Raw genomic sequence first — 12,132 nt, 5'->3', positions numbered from 1 at the left:
CTATATAACATCACTATAACTATCACGTACTGTTACAAATTTGACCTTGAGAGGTGACCAAACGAAATATTTTCTCAGCCCGAGTGAATTTCTCAAACATTTGTCTGCTGTGATGGATTCGTGCAAACTAAATCTGTCTCACTTGCATTTGTCTCAAGAATTTGTCAGTAGTTATCTCTCGTTTCAAGTAAAATTAATTCTTCAACTATATAACATTACATATAACTACCACATACCGTTACAAATTCGACCTTGGGAGGTGACCAAACGACATATTATTTATTTCCTCAGCCCGAGTAAATTGAACGACCAAATCAAGCAGCCAATCAAATGCAGCTTCAAGATTGACATGACGCTCAGTGCGTTGAGACTGCTTGATTAATTGGAATCTCACGCTCGGCTGCAATCTGACAACGCTGTCAACAACTTATAACTGTAGTTATAAAACTAGGAGGAAAAAGTACAACTACAATCTGAAACTCTGATATAATCAAGATATTATTATAACAACTCTATAAGGCTGTGAAGTGAGATCCACTTTCATCTGTCATTACTGGATAAATGAGGATTGATTTGTCGTCTCATGAGGAGGGCTGACAGTTTAAACTTAACCTACCCAGCGAGTAATTGATTTATTATTTTAATTAGAGATCGTAGACAGTGACAATAAACTTGATCGTTTGAAACCGTTATTTTGAGATTCACTACAGCAAAGGCTGAATGGATAGCATTGGTCTCCCTCATAAGGTCTATGCTGTCAGTTTAAATTGAGTCTTCCCAAAGGTTGTTCTCCAATGATTGGGTAGAAGTCTGCAATGAAATGCCAATTGAAAAATAATTTAGAAAATTCATCACTCTTTTCAAAATTCACTTCAAATTGTCAGCTATGAATCAACGTTATTCATCAATGTTATTCATGAGTAATCCTGTCAGTTTTTACTGAATCTCACTATAGAAAACCCAATTCTGACTGTCATAATTGATTAAATGGGAAACATCAATGTTATCCATAAAAAATACTGTCAGTTTTTTAATGATTCTAACTGTGACGTTGATGGATTATAGTTGAGAATGTGATACTACTAGTTTTAAATAACTAAATTAATTCTGAAACATTGTTGTCAGTATGACTGGCGTAAATTGTTGGATTGATTCAAGGTCGATTATAAAGGTCGGGAATATAGTTGGAGTGCATTGTTTACGTGATTATTTATAAGTTTTAACAGAACTTGGTAACTTAGTTATAACTTGATAGGTACAGTTAGGCTACTGTAGATTATAAAGGTCGGGAATATAGTAGGAGTGCATTGTTTACGTTATTATTTATAAGTTATAATAGAACTTAGTAACTTAGTTATAACTTAGTAAGTACAGTTACTGTGGATTTATGTTTTGTGAACCGTAGATAATATTTGCGGAACTAAAGATAGATCATTCAACCCTTTTGAAAGGTAATCAATCAGTCATATTGTCAATAAGGTTTGAAACAGAGAGTATTATCATAGAGAAACAATAGCGAAGTAGATATCCCATGGTATAGGGAATTTATGTCGCAACTTTTACTGTTATCTCAAGCCGATTACTGTCGATTATTGTCAATTTTTACTGTTTTGTTGGGGTGATAGTGTATGAACGGTACAATTTGAGAGACAACCAGTCACACAGCTGCAAAGGAAAGAACTACGTGAACTATCGGCTTGGGATAACAGTAAAAGTTGCGACATAAACGCCATATACCATGGGATATCTACTTATGCTATCGTTTCTTTATGGTATTATCCATAATCATTTGAAATAGGGGGAAGAATTGGCTTATACATGTACGGGATAGGAAATTCACGAATGACGCATCATCGCGTCTGAAGTACTGAACTGATTAACTTGAAATTTCGCATATAGATTCTAGATTTACCGAGAGTTATCATAGGCCTACTTTTAATCCTTAAAGATGATTCGTTATACGTTAAGTTTTCAGTTTGTCGAGTTGTTAAGTAGACCATTGCGGAGCACGGGTTACCTGCTAGTATAGAATGTAAGTGAGTTAGGACCGATACATGGTAGATCATTCACCTTCCTTCCATTTATTAAATAATCAACTTCAATTCGAATGTTTCAATTAACCACCAATTATCCACTTATTGAATGACTTATTCAAACTATTGTTCATTCTATAATATTTGGTTTTGAGTTGTATGATGATCAAGGTCACACGCATACATTTTCGTCAAATCTGTTCTTGAAGTGAACGAACAAAGTTGATTCTACTAAAATATCAGAGTATTTTCAAAAACAGTTCACTTATATGGGCTACTCTCATACAAATTTATAGAAACAATATGAAAACTTGTGGTACCCTTTATTATTAAAAAAACTTTAAAATATTACAACGACTAGTTTCGACCATAACTTCATAAGGTCATTTTCAAGTTGACAATATTGGTCATTTCAATGACCATTTCAACTTGAAAATGACCTGAGTTATAGTTGGCAGTATTGGTCATTTCAATGACCATTTTAACTTGAAAATAACCTGAGTTATGTTTGGGGAATATTGGTCATTTCAACTTGAAAATGACATGAGCTATGGTCGAAACTATTTGTTATAATATCTTAAAGTTTTTTCATAATAAAGGGTACTACAAGTATTCATATTGTTTTCATTAATCAGAGTATTTTTACATTTTACTCTTCATTCACAATGACAGTAGACAATATTGAAGTTATTAGCCTGGTGACAATCCGATACCTATTCTATCTATCTGTTTATCGCTTCAAACTGTGAATAATATTGAAGAGAAAGCTTTGATTTCAAACAGAGGAATATAAGGAACGCTGATAATAATAAAATTGATGGTCTTATAGAAAATACAAAAAAAAAAAATTGTACTATTCACAATGTTATCTGCAGATGATAGGCAATATTCAAACACATTAGGTAGATATTATGTGACAAGAATTACCTACATTACTAATCAACTATATTATCATAATATACTAACCTACTCTAGAACATGGTACGCCATAATAAAGTAGGTCAATTTCATTTTAAATAAAAATACTAAGAAATTGTCAAAACCCACAGATTTAAATATATGAATAATTACCACAATATTAACTTCTCAACTACACAAAAAGTAGGTCAATTTCCACACAGAAGACACTGAACATGTAGAAAACACATTATAATAAATTTCTGAAACTAACTATTGTATGTATGTAATTGTAAACTTTCTAATATTTTCTGTAATATTGATGTAGTAGTTCCAGTTGTTTGGAAAATAAACATTTTGTTTATCTATTAATTCTATTCATCTAACTACCCCTATCAATCAATCAATCAATCAATCAATCAATCAATCAATCAATACCCCTTATTATAGGGATAATCATTCTTCTCTCATCCATTATGTAACGAATAGCACATCATATGAGATATATATGAATAATTACCACAATATCAACTTATCAACTACACAAAAAGTAGATCAATCTCCACACAGAAAACACTAAAGATGTAGGAAACACATTATAAGAAATTTCTGAATTTCTTAATTATTAATACACATCGCTTCGCTCGCCATATACGTCTAGCCAGGGGGGCTCCGCCCCCTGGACCCCCGACTGGATCGTCCAAGAATGAGATTAGCAGGCTCGATTCGCTCGCCTGCATTTTTATCATGTTAGGACAATCCAGTCGGGGGTCCAGACTAAACGTCTGGCTAAATGGATATGACGAGCGAAGCGAGCCTGACGGCTAGTAATATAATATTCCCAGGATTGAAGTAGCAGTGCCCAATCAATTTTTCCGCGATAAATGCATTTAAATCTTCAACTTGGTGCCAACCTAACAAAGTCAACTCAACTTAATGCCAACCTGACAAAACTATTAGTTGCCAGTTAACAACTGTTTCGAAGAGGTACTCTATCTAGATTATAGTTCTATAGTAGCATATGATATGGAAATTTCAATTATATTCAAGAGATTGGGAGAAGAAGAATATACATGCTAAAAGACGAACTTTAAACCCTTAAAAACAACCCTTAGAGTTAATATATTGCCAAAATATTTCTTAGTGCGCCTCTAAAGGGCCAACTGAACGTCCGGTAGATTTTTAGTTATGCGAGTGAGTGAGTGAGTGAGTGAGTCAGTCAGTCAGTCAGTGAGTGCCATTTCGCTTTTATATATATAGATACACTACTAAGTTGTTAGGTTCTTCCTATACTGTTCTCAAAATTATTGATGATCGATTTAGCATCTCCTAATATCATATCTCAAGGTCCACCACACACGAGCCGATATTCTTATATGACTGTGACCGACATTCGTTTGTTTGACACATGTTTGAAGGTGTGTAAGTGCCATAATAGATCACTCCACTTTCGTCTTTATCCACCTCCTCCTCCTTCGTCATCGTCTCTCTCTTCCTTCTTCGTCATCTTCTCTCTCATCATGCTCTTCCTCGTCGTCATCTTCTCTCTCTTCCTCATTTGTCTTATTCTCTCTCTTCCTCCTTCGTTGTTTTCTACTCACTCCATCCTTATCTTCCTGGATGATTAATGAGCGATATTTGGTCGCTTATTGTTCGCTGTCAATGAACGCCATAATAAACACGCGCTGATGAAATCGATTATGCAACGCTGGCAGAAAAAATGGCTTGAATTATCGATGTGAATCTCTCAGCCTAGTTGTGTAGACCTATTGGTTGTGATGTCAGACGAATGTGTTGTTATAGCTCTTCTTGACTTCTTTACATGTTTTCTTGACTAAATGATTCAGTTTTCGTTTACACACCAATCGTATTTGGGTGCTCTGAATTTTATACACTTTCAACATTGCAATATTCATCCTTTTTCTTCTCTCTTCTTTTTTAACACTTTCTTCTTAATATTTTTCTTCTTTTCTCCTCCTCCTCCTCCCCCTCTCCCTTATTCTTCATCTCCTTCTTCATCATTTTCTTTTTCTTCTCTTTCTTCTTTTCCTTTTTCTTCTTTTTCTTCTTCTTCTTCTTCCTTTTCTTCTTCTCCTTCTTCTTCTTCTTCTTCTTCTTCTCCTTCTTCTTCTTCTTCTTCTTCTTCTTCTTTTCTTCTTCTTCTTCTTCTTCTTCTTCTTCTTCTTCTTCTTCTTCTTCTTCTTCTTCTTCTTCTTCTTCTTCTTCTTCTTCTTCTTCTTCTTCTTCTTCTTCTTCTTCTTCTTCTTATACTCTTCTTCCTCTTATCCTTTTTCTCCTTCTTCTTTATAATCATCCTCTCCCTCTTCATTTTCTTCTTCTTCTCCTTCGTCTTCTTCTCCTTCTTCTTCTTCTTTCTTCTTCTTCTTCTTTCTTCTTCTTCTCTTCGTCTTCTTCTTCTTCTTCTTCTTCTTCTTTCTTCTTCTTTTCTTCTTCTTCTTCTTCTTTTCTTCTTCTTCCTCTTCTTCTTCTTCTTCTTCTTTCTTCTTTCTTCTTCTCTTCTTCCTCTTCTTCTTCTTCTTATTCTTCTTCTTCTTCTTCTTCTTATACTTCTTCTTCCTCTTCTTCTTCTTCTTCTTCTCCTTCGTCTTCTTCTCCTTCTTCTTCTTCTTCTTCTTCTTCTTCTTCTCCTTCTTCTCTCCTTCTTCATCTTCTTCTCTTCTTCTTCTTCTTCTTCTTCTTCTTCTTCTTCTTCTTTTCTTCTTCTTCTTCTCTTCTTCTTCTTCTTCTTCTTCTTCTTCCTCTTATCCTTTTTCTCCTTCTTCTTCCTCTTATCCTTTTTCTCCTTCTTCTTTATAATCATCCTCTCCCTCTTCATTTTCTTCTTCTTCTCCTTCGTCTTCTTCTCCTTCTTCTTCTTCTTCTTCTTCTTCTTCTTCTCCTTCTTCTTCTCCTTCTTCATCTTCTTCTTCTTCTTCTTCTTCTCTTCTTCTTCTTCTTCTTCTTCTTCTTCTTCTTCTTCTTCTTCTTCTTCTTCTTCCTCTTCTTCTTCTTCTTCTTCTTCTTCTTCTTCTTCTCTTCTTCTTCTTCTTCTTCCTCTTCTTCTTCTCCTTTTATTCTTCTATCCATGTCATTTTCATCCGTTACCTTCTCCTTTCTACCCAGCATCACCTCCCTCTCCACTACCTTCTCCTCCTCCCCAACCTTCTCTTTTGGCTCCACCTCCTCCTCCTTATCCACTTCCTTTTCCTCTTCATCCTCACCCCGTATTTCCATTTTTCCTCATCCTCTCCACATTTCCAATCAGGTTTCAATCTATTTTCTTATCCTCTTTCTTCTTCGTCCTATTTTCATAACATTCTCTCCTTCTCCATCTTGTTCTCCTTCTTCTCCTCATTCCCTCTCTCCTGCCTCTCTTCTTCTATTTCATCTGTTTCTCCTTTACCTGTTTCTTATTTACTCATCTTCTCCTTTTCCTTTTCCTTCTCCTTCAGCTTCTCAATTGACAATCATGAAACTTTCCAAAAGCAAAGACCCAAAACTAAAACTAAAGCAAACCCCTAGCCTAAACTCAACCTTCCCCCAACCTAACCACAACACTTCCCTTAAATTGAACTTCAGCCTTTCCTCAACTTTTCCTACCCCTTACCATAACTTTCACATTCCGCGCATGAGCAGAATCTTCTCGAGAGATTACTTCTATTGGATAATGGTTGAAATGTAATAGACTTTTGAGCAACTGGGATTAAGTGCTGTTGGGCCCTATGAAATAACGGTTGAAATTTGATAGACGGTTTATTTCATAAACTTATTCAAATTAGTTTTTGATAATTTTTTTAAATTTGATAACGGTTGAAATTTGATAGACGTTTGTGCAACCAGTATTATTGAACCACAAACACATAACCAGAGATTTCCAAACTCCTAATAAAATTTGATAGACGGTTTATTCCTTCTTCTTCTGGTGCCTATGCGTTACCGAATGATGGCAATCATTCTGGCAATTATTATAGCTCCGAGGTGGACACTGCAAACCATGTTCTCAAGTTCTTTAACCAGGAAATTCGTCTCCTACCAACACCTCTCCTGCCAAGAACTTTACCCTGTAGTACACATTTCAACAACTGATATTTAGTTCCATTCCTCATAATGTGTCCCAGATACTCCAATTTTCGTCTCTTGACAGTGTACATTATTTCCGTCTTCTTATTGAGTCGTTGAAGAACCCTTTTGTTGGAAATTTTGTCCATCCATGATATTTTCAGGATTCGTCTATAGGTCCACATCTCAAACGCTTCAAGTTCCTTTGTTGTTGTTTCAGTCAGGGTCCAAGACTCAACTCCATATAACAAAATGGAAAATATATAACAACGGAGGAGTCTTATTTATAAACTTATTTAAATCAATTTATGATAAATTTGACAAATTGATAACGGTTGAAATTTGATAGACGTTTGTGCAACCAGTATTATTGAACCACAAACACATAACCAGAGATTTCCAAACTCCTAATAAAATTTGATAGACGGTTTATTCCTTCTTCTTCTGGTGCCTATGCGTTACCGAATGATGGCAATCATTCTGGCAATTATTATAGCTCCGAGGTGGACACTGCAAACCATGTTCTCAAGTTCTTTAACCAGGAAATTCGTCTCCTACCAACACCTCTCCTGCCAAGAACTTTACCCTGTAGTACACATTTCAACAACTGATATTTAGTTCCATTCCTCATAATGTGTCCCAGATACTCCAATTTTCGTCTCTTGACAGTGTACATTATTTCCGTCTTCTTATTGAGTCGTTGAAGAACCCTTTTGTTGGAAATTTTGTCCATCCATGATATTTTCAGGATTCGTCTATAGGTCCACATCTCAAACGCTTCAAGTTCCTTTGTTGTTGTTTCAGTCAGGGTCCAAGACTCAACTCCATATAACAAAATGGAAAATATATAACAACGGAGGAGTCTTATTTATAAACTTATTTAAATCAATTTATGATAAATTTGACAAATTTGATAACGGTTAAAATTTGATAGACGTTTGTGCAACCAGTATTATTGAACCACAAACACATAACCAGAGCTTTCCGAACTCCTAATAAAATTTGATAGACGGTTTATTTGATAAACTTATTTAAATTAATTTATGATAAATTTGTTAAATTTGATAACGGATGAAATCTGATAGACGTTTGTGCAACCAGTATTATTGAACCACAAACACATAACAAGAGCTTTCCAAACTCCTAATAAAATTTGATAGACGGTTTATTTGATAAAATTATTTAAATTAATTTTTGATAAATTTGATAACGGTTGAAATTTGATAGACGTTTGTGCAACCAGTATTATTGAACCACAAACACATAACCAGAGGTTTCCAAACTCCTAATAAAATTTGATAGACGGTTTATTCGATAAACTTATCTAGATTAATTTATGATAAAATTGTTAAATTTCATAACGGTTAAAATTTGATATAAGTTTGTGCAACTAGTATTATTAGGCCGCAAACACATAACCAGAGTTTTCCAAACTCCTAATAAAATTTGATAGACGGTTTATTTGATAAACTTATTTAAATTGTTTTTGATAAATTTGTTAAATTTGATAACGGTTGAAATTTGATAGACGTTTGTGCAACCAGTATTATTGAACCACAAACACATAACCAGAGGTTTCCAAACTCCTAATGAAATTTGATAGACGGTTCATTTGATAAACTTATTTAAATTAATTTTTGATAAATTTGTTAAATCTGATAACGGTTAAAATTTGATAGACGTTTGTGCAACCAGTATTATTGAGCCACAAACACATAACCAGAGTTTTCCAAACTCCTAATAAAATTTGATAGACGGTTTATTTGATAAACTTATTCAAATTAATTTTTGATAAATTTGTTAAATCTGATAACTGTTAGAATTTGATAGACGTTTGTGCAACTAGTATGATTAGGCCACAAACACATAACCAGAGGTTTCCAAACTCCCTAATAACGACAACAATGTTGGGTCGGTGTGAGTTGTGGCTCATTATGCATGCCGCGTAGAAGACCTCACTTAATCTTCGGTCTCATAATTGCCAGTTATCATTAGTTAGCAGTTAAAAAGGAGACGTGGGCACTTTAGTAGAGTGCTTTCGTCAGTGCCAAACTTGGGTGGAGACATAACTGCTCAGAAAAAATGCGATCTTCTTTTCTCATTTTGGTCTTTCATCTTTCGTCTCTTAAGCGTCTCCAGGTTGTTCTATTCCTCCTCTAATACTTCATTGCCTCAACTCTTTCCTTTTCTGTTGATGGTTTTGGTTGATTTACTACTTGATCTTCCTCATATAACATTTTCCCTCATTTTCTCGTCCATTTAATTACCTCTCTAGATCTTTGTTTTGGTTAATTTTCTCTACCTGCCTCCTTTAACAGTTTCCCTAATTCTGTTTTCGTTCATATAAGTAGTTTTGTATACTTCTCCTGATTTTCCAATTTTCCTCCTTTTTTGTTTACTATCACTCCCTGTGCTTTTCCAATCTCGTTCTAATTGATTCTTTCATCTACTTACTCCACCATTTTTCAAGTTCCATATCCCACCGTTTTTTCTTCCCATTCCTTCAACTCCTTTTCTCACGTTTACCTATTCATTTTGATGCTTCATCCTCCTGTATCACCCTAAAACGAATCATCCACTTTATCAATCTACAATTATTCTCCAACCTTCCATCTTGATTCACAATAGTTTTCCTTCCCATTCTCTTTGACTCTCTCATCCTGTTTCTGAATTTTCCCCTCTCATTTTCGTCATTCGTTATCCCAACTCACATCTATAGTTTTCTCTGAATCCTACTCCATTACTTTATTAACCTCTATCTCAACCTATCTCCCTCTTCCACTCAACATCTCAGCCTCTCTCCCTTCTTCTTCTCCTCTTGGCCGACTTTGTCCATCTTTCGTTTGTCATACATATTCCTTTTCTCAATCTCATTTTTCAACTTTTCTCTAAGCGATCATCTCATTCGTCTTAATTTCTCTCTTCACCCTATCTTCTTCATCTTCTCATTTAATTCCTTTCCATTTCCTTAGACTAATTCTTTTCTCTATACCATCATCCTTCTATTATTAAATATCATCTTCATCTTCGCTTCTGTATTCTTCTTTCCATCTTCATCTTCCAAGCTTCTTCCTCTCTCATATCTCTTATTTCTCTCACCATTTATATTCATCACCCAATTCTGCTGCTTTGCTTCAGTCCATCATATACTTTCTCTTATATTCCTCTGTCTCCATCTTCTTCTAAAGACTATAAGCGTCGACATCCTCCATGCCGCAACATCTTTACAAATAATCCTATAGGATAGAACTATACCTATACTTGAATTAACGTAGACAATCCTGCCACATATAATTATCTATACTTGAATAGCCAATCTTGTTATATCAAAATATACCTATAATCATCTTCCATGCCAACAAATAATCTCAACAAATAATCGTATTGGTTGAAACTATACCTATATCTGAATTAACGTGGACAATCTTGCTACATACCTATACTTGAATAAAAAAATGCAATCCTGATATATACCTATAATGTACTCGAATACATACGATAGACAATCATCATTCATAGAAACTATACATATATTCGATTAAACACAGATAATCCCATCACCTCAAACTAAACACATGTATTTAGAAAAAATACCTATTACTTGGATAACAAAAAATCCTTACAGATATACCTATAATGTACTCGAATACATACGATAGACAATCCTCCTGCATAGAACTATACATATATTCGATTTAACACAGATAATCTCATCACCTCAAACTAAACACATGTATTTATATACCTATATCGGGTCGCATTCCATCAACTCATTGATCCAGCTAAAAATCAGCTTTGTCCAGAGTAGTAAATATAGATATAAGAAGTGCCCAGTTTTGAACAAGAAAAATAACACGACTAATCGACGATTATCCTACTCAGCCCGAGATGAATGATGGGATTTGTTATTTTTTCTGATGGTACAATTCATGATGAGTCGTCTGTTCTATCATAAATCGTATTACTGAGTGAGAGGAATGGCGTGTGCTACATTGCATGGGAAAGGAGAGTGTCAGGTGAATTCTAATAATTTCAAGTTCTTAGTCAATTTTGAAATTGATCCGCATAGGAATGTGAATGATAAATGTATTGTTATGATAATGATAATGTATTGTTGAATGATAAATATATTGTTAGATCATGTACATATGTGGATAATTTAGGAATAAAAATACAAATCTCAGTACCCTTTTTTGAATTATTTTATCACAACATGTTTCAACATTGATGCCATTTTAAAGTGATATTCAGGGCACTGAGATTTTTATCTATATTACAAGTAGCCCTATACAGAAAAGAGACAGTAGATAATGTATTATTTGATAAATAATACTATGTTGTATTACATCAATTTCTGGATGATTTATTTGTTACAGTTATTTGTGTTAATTTATTTAATTTGTCATATTGATGTTCTGTATTCTGTTTTTCATACTAATTTTAAGCTCTTTGCAGTGCGAAGTACTATTACATTGTGGAGTACTATGGAGTGTGAAGAATTCGTTTATATCAGATCAAAACTATGTAGCCTATTTATTCGATTATCTTCTCCAAATCTAATAATTGTTCTCATTTTGTTACAGGGTGGGATACAGCTGAACGTGAGGTGAGTGAAAAATCAATAAAAATTGTTTATGAAGTCAAGAAAATGAGTGAGTATTTTTATTAACATATTTTTCCTATTTATCTTTCTCATAATATTTATCATATTGAAATATTCATAGGTAATGAAGTAGCCTAGCACAATACTTTTCTACAGATTGTCTGCATATTATAACAAAATTACAAGACAAATCACAATACATTCTGAGAAACTAATTACCCTTGCTTCAATAAGTGATAGACACATTGATACAAACTACAGAATGTGCAATAGCATATCGTTGGCTTACACAAGGTTCCTCTATTTATCGCATAAATATACCAGCGTGCCAAACCCACGTGGCGATTTAAAATGTATCAAGGATGTATTATTGTAAGGCAACACTATTGTGTGGGACCACCTAACTTACATCCTTTTTCTCCTTCTTTTTCTCGCTGCTGCTGCTTCTTCTTCTTCTTCTTCTTCTTCTTCTTCTTCTTCTTCTTCTTCTTCTTCTTCTTCTTTCTTCTTCTTCTTCTTTCTTCTTCTTCTTCTTCTTAT

At 34.2% G+C, this 12,132-nt stretch overlaps 1 protein-coding gene across 1 annotated transcript in view; it reads left to right on the top strand.

The window, feature by feature from the left end:
- Nucleotides 1–12,132, top strand: part of LOC111057004 (MDS1 and EVI1 complex locus protein EVI1-A-like) — a 168,633-nt gene that overhangs the window by 71,300 nt on the left and 85,201 nt on the right. Inside the window, exon 2 of the mRNA XM_039429814.1 lies at nucleotides 11,573–11,595. The gene's annotated coding sequence lies outside the window, so the exon portion shown is untranslated. The remainder of the gene's footprint in view (nucleotides 1–11,572; nucleotides 11,596–12,132) is intronic.

This window comes from Nilaparvata lugens, chromosome 1, assembly GCF_014356525.2.
Source record: "Nilaparvata lugens isolate BPH chromosome 1, ASM1435652v1, whole genome shotgun sequence".
Classification (NCBI taxonomy): Eukaryota; Metazoa; Arthropoda; class Insecta; order Hemiptera; family Delphacidae; genus Nilaparvata; species Nilaparvata lugens.
The sequence above is the reverse complement of the archived record's forward strand: the minus strand, read 5'-3'. Positions and strand labels throughout refer to the sequence as shown.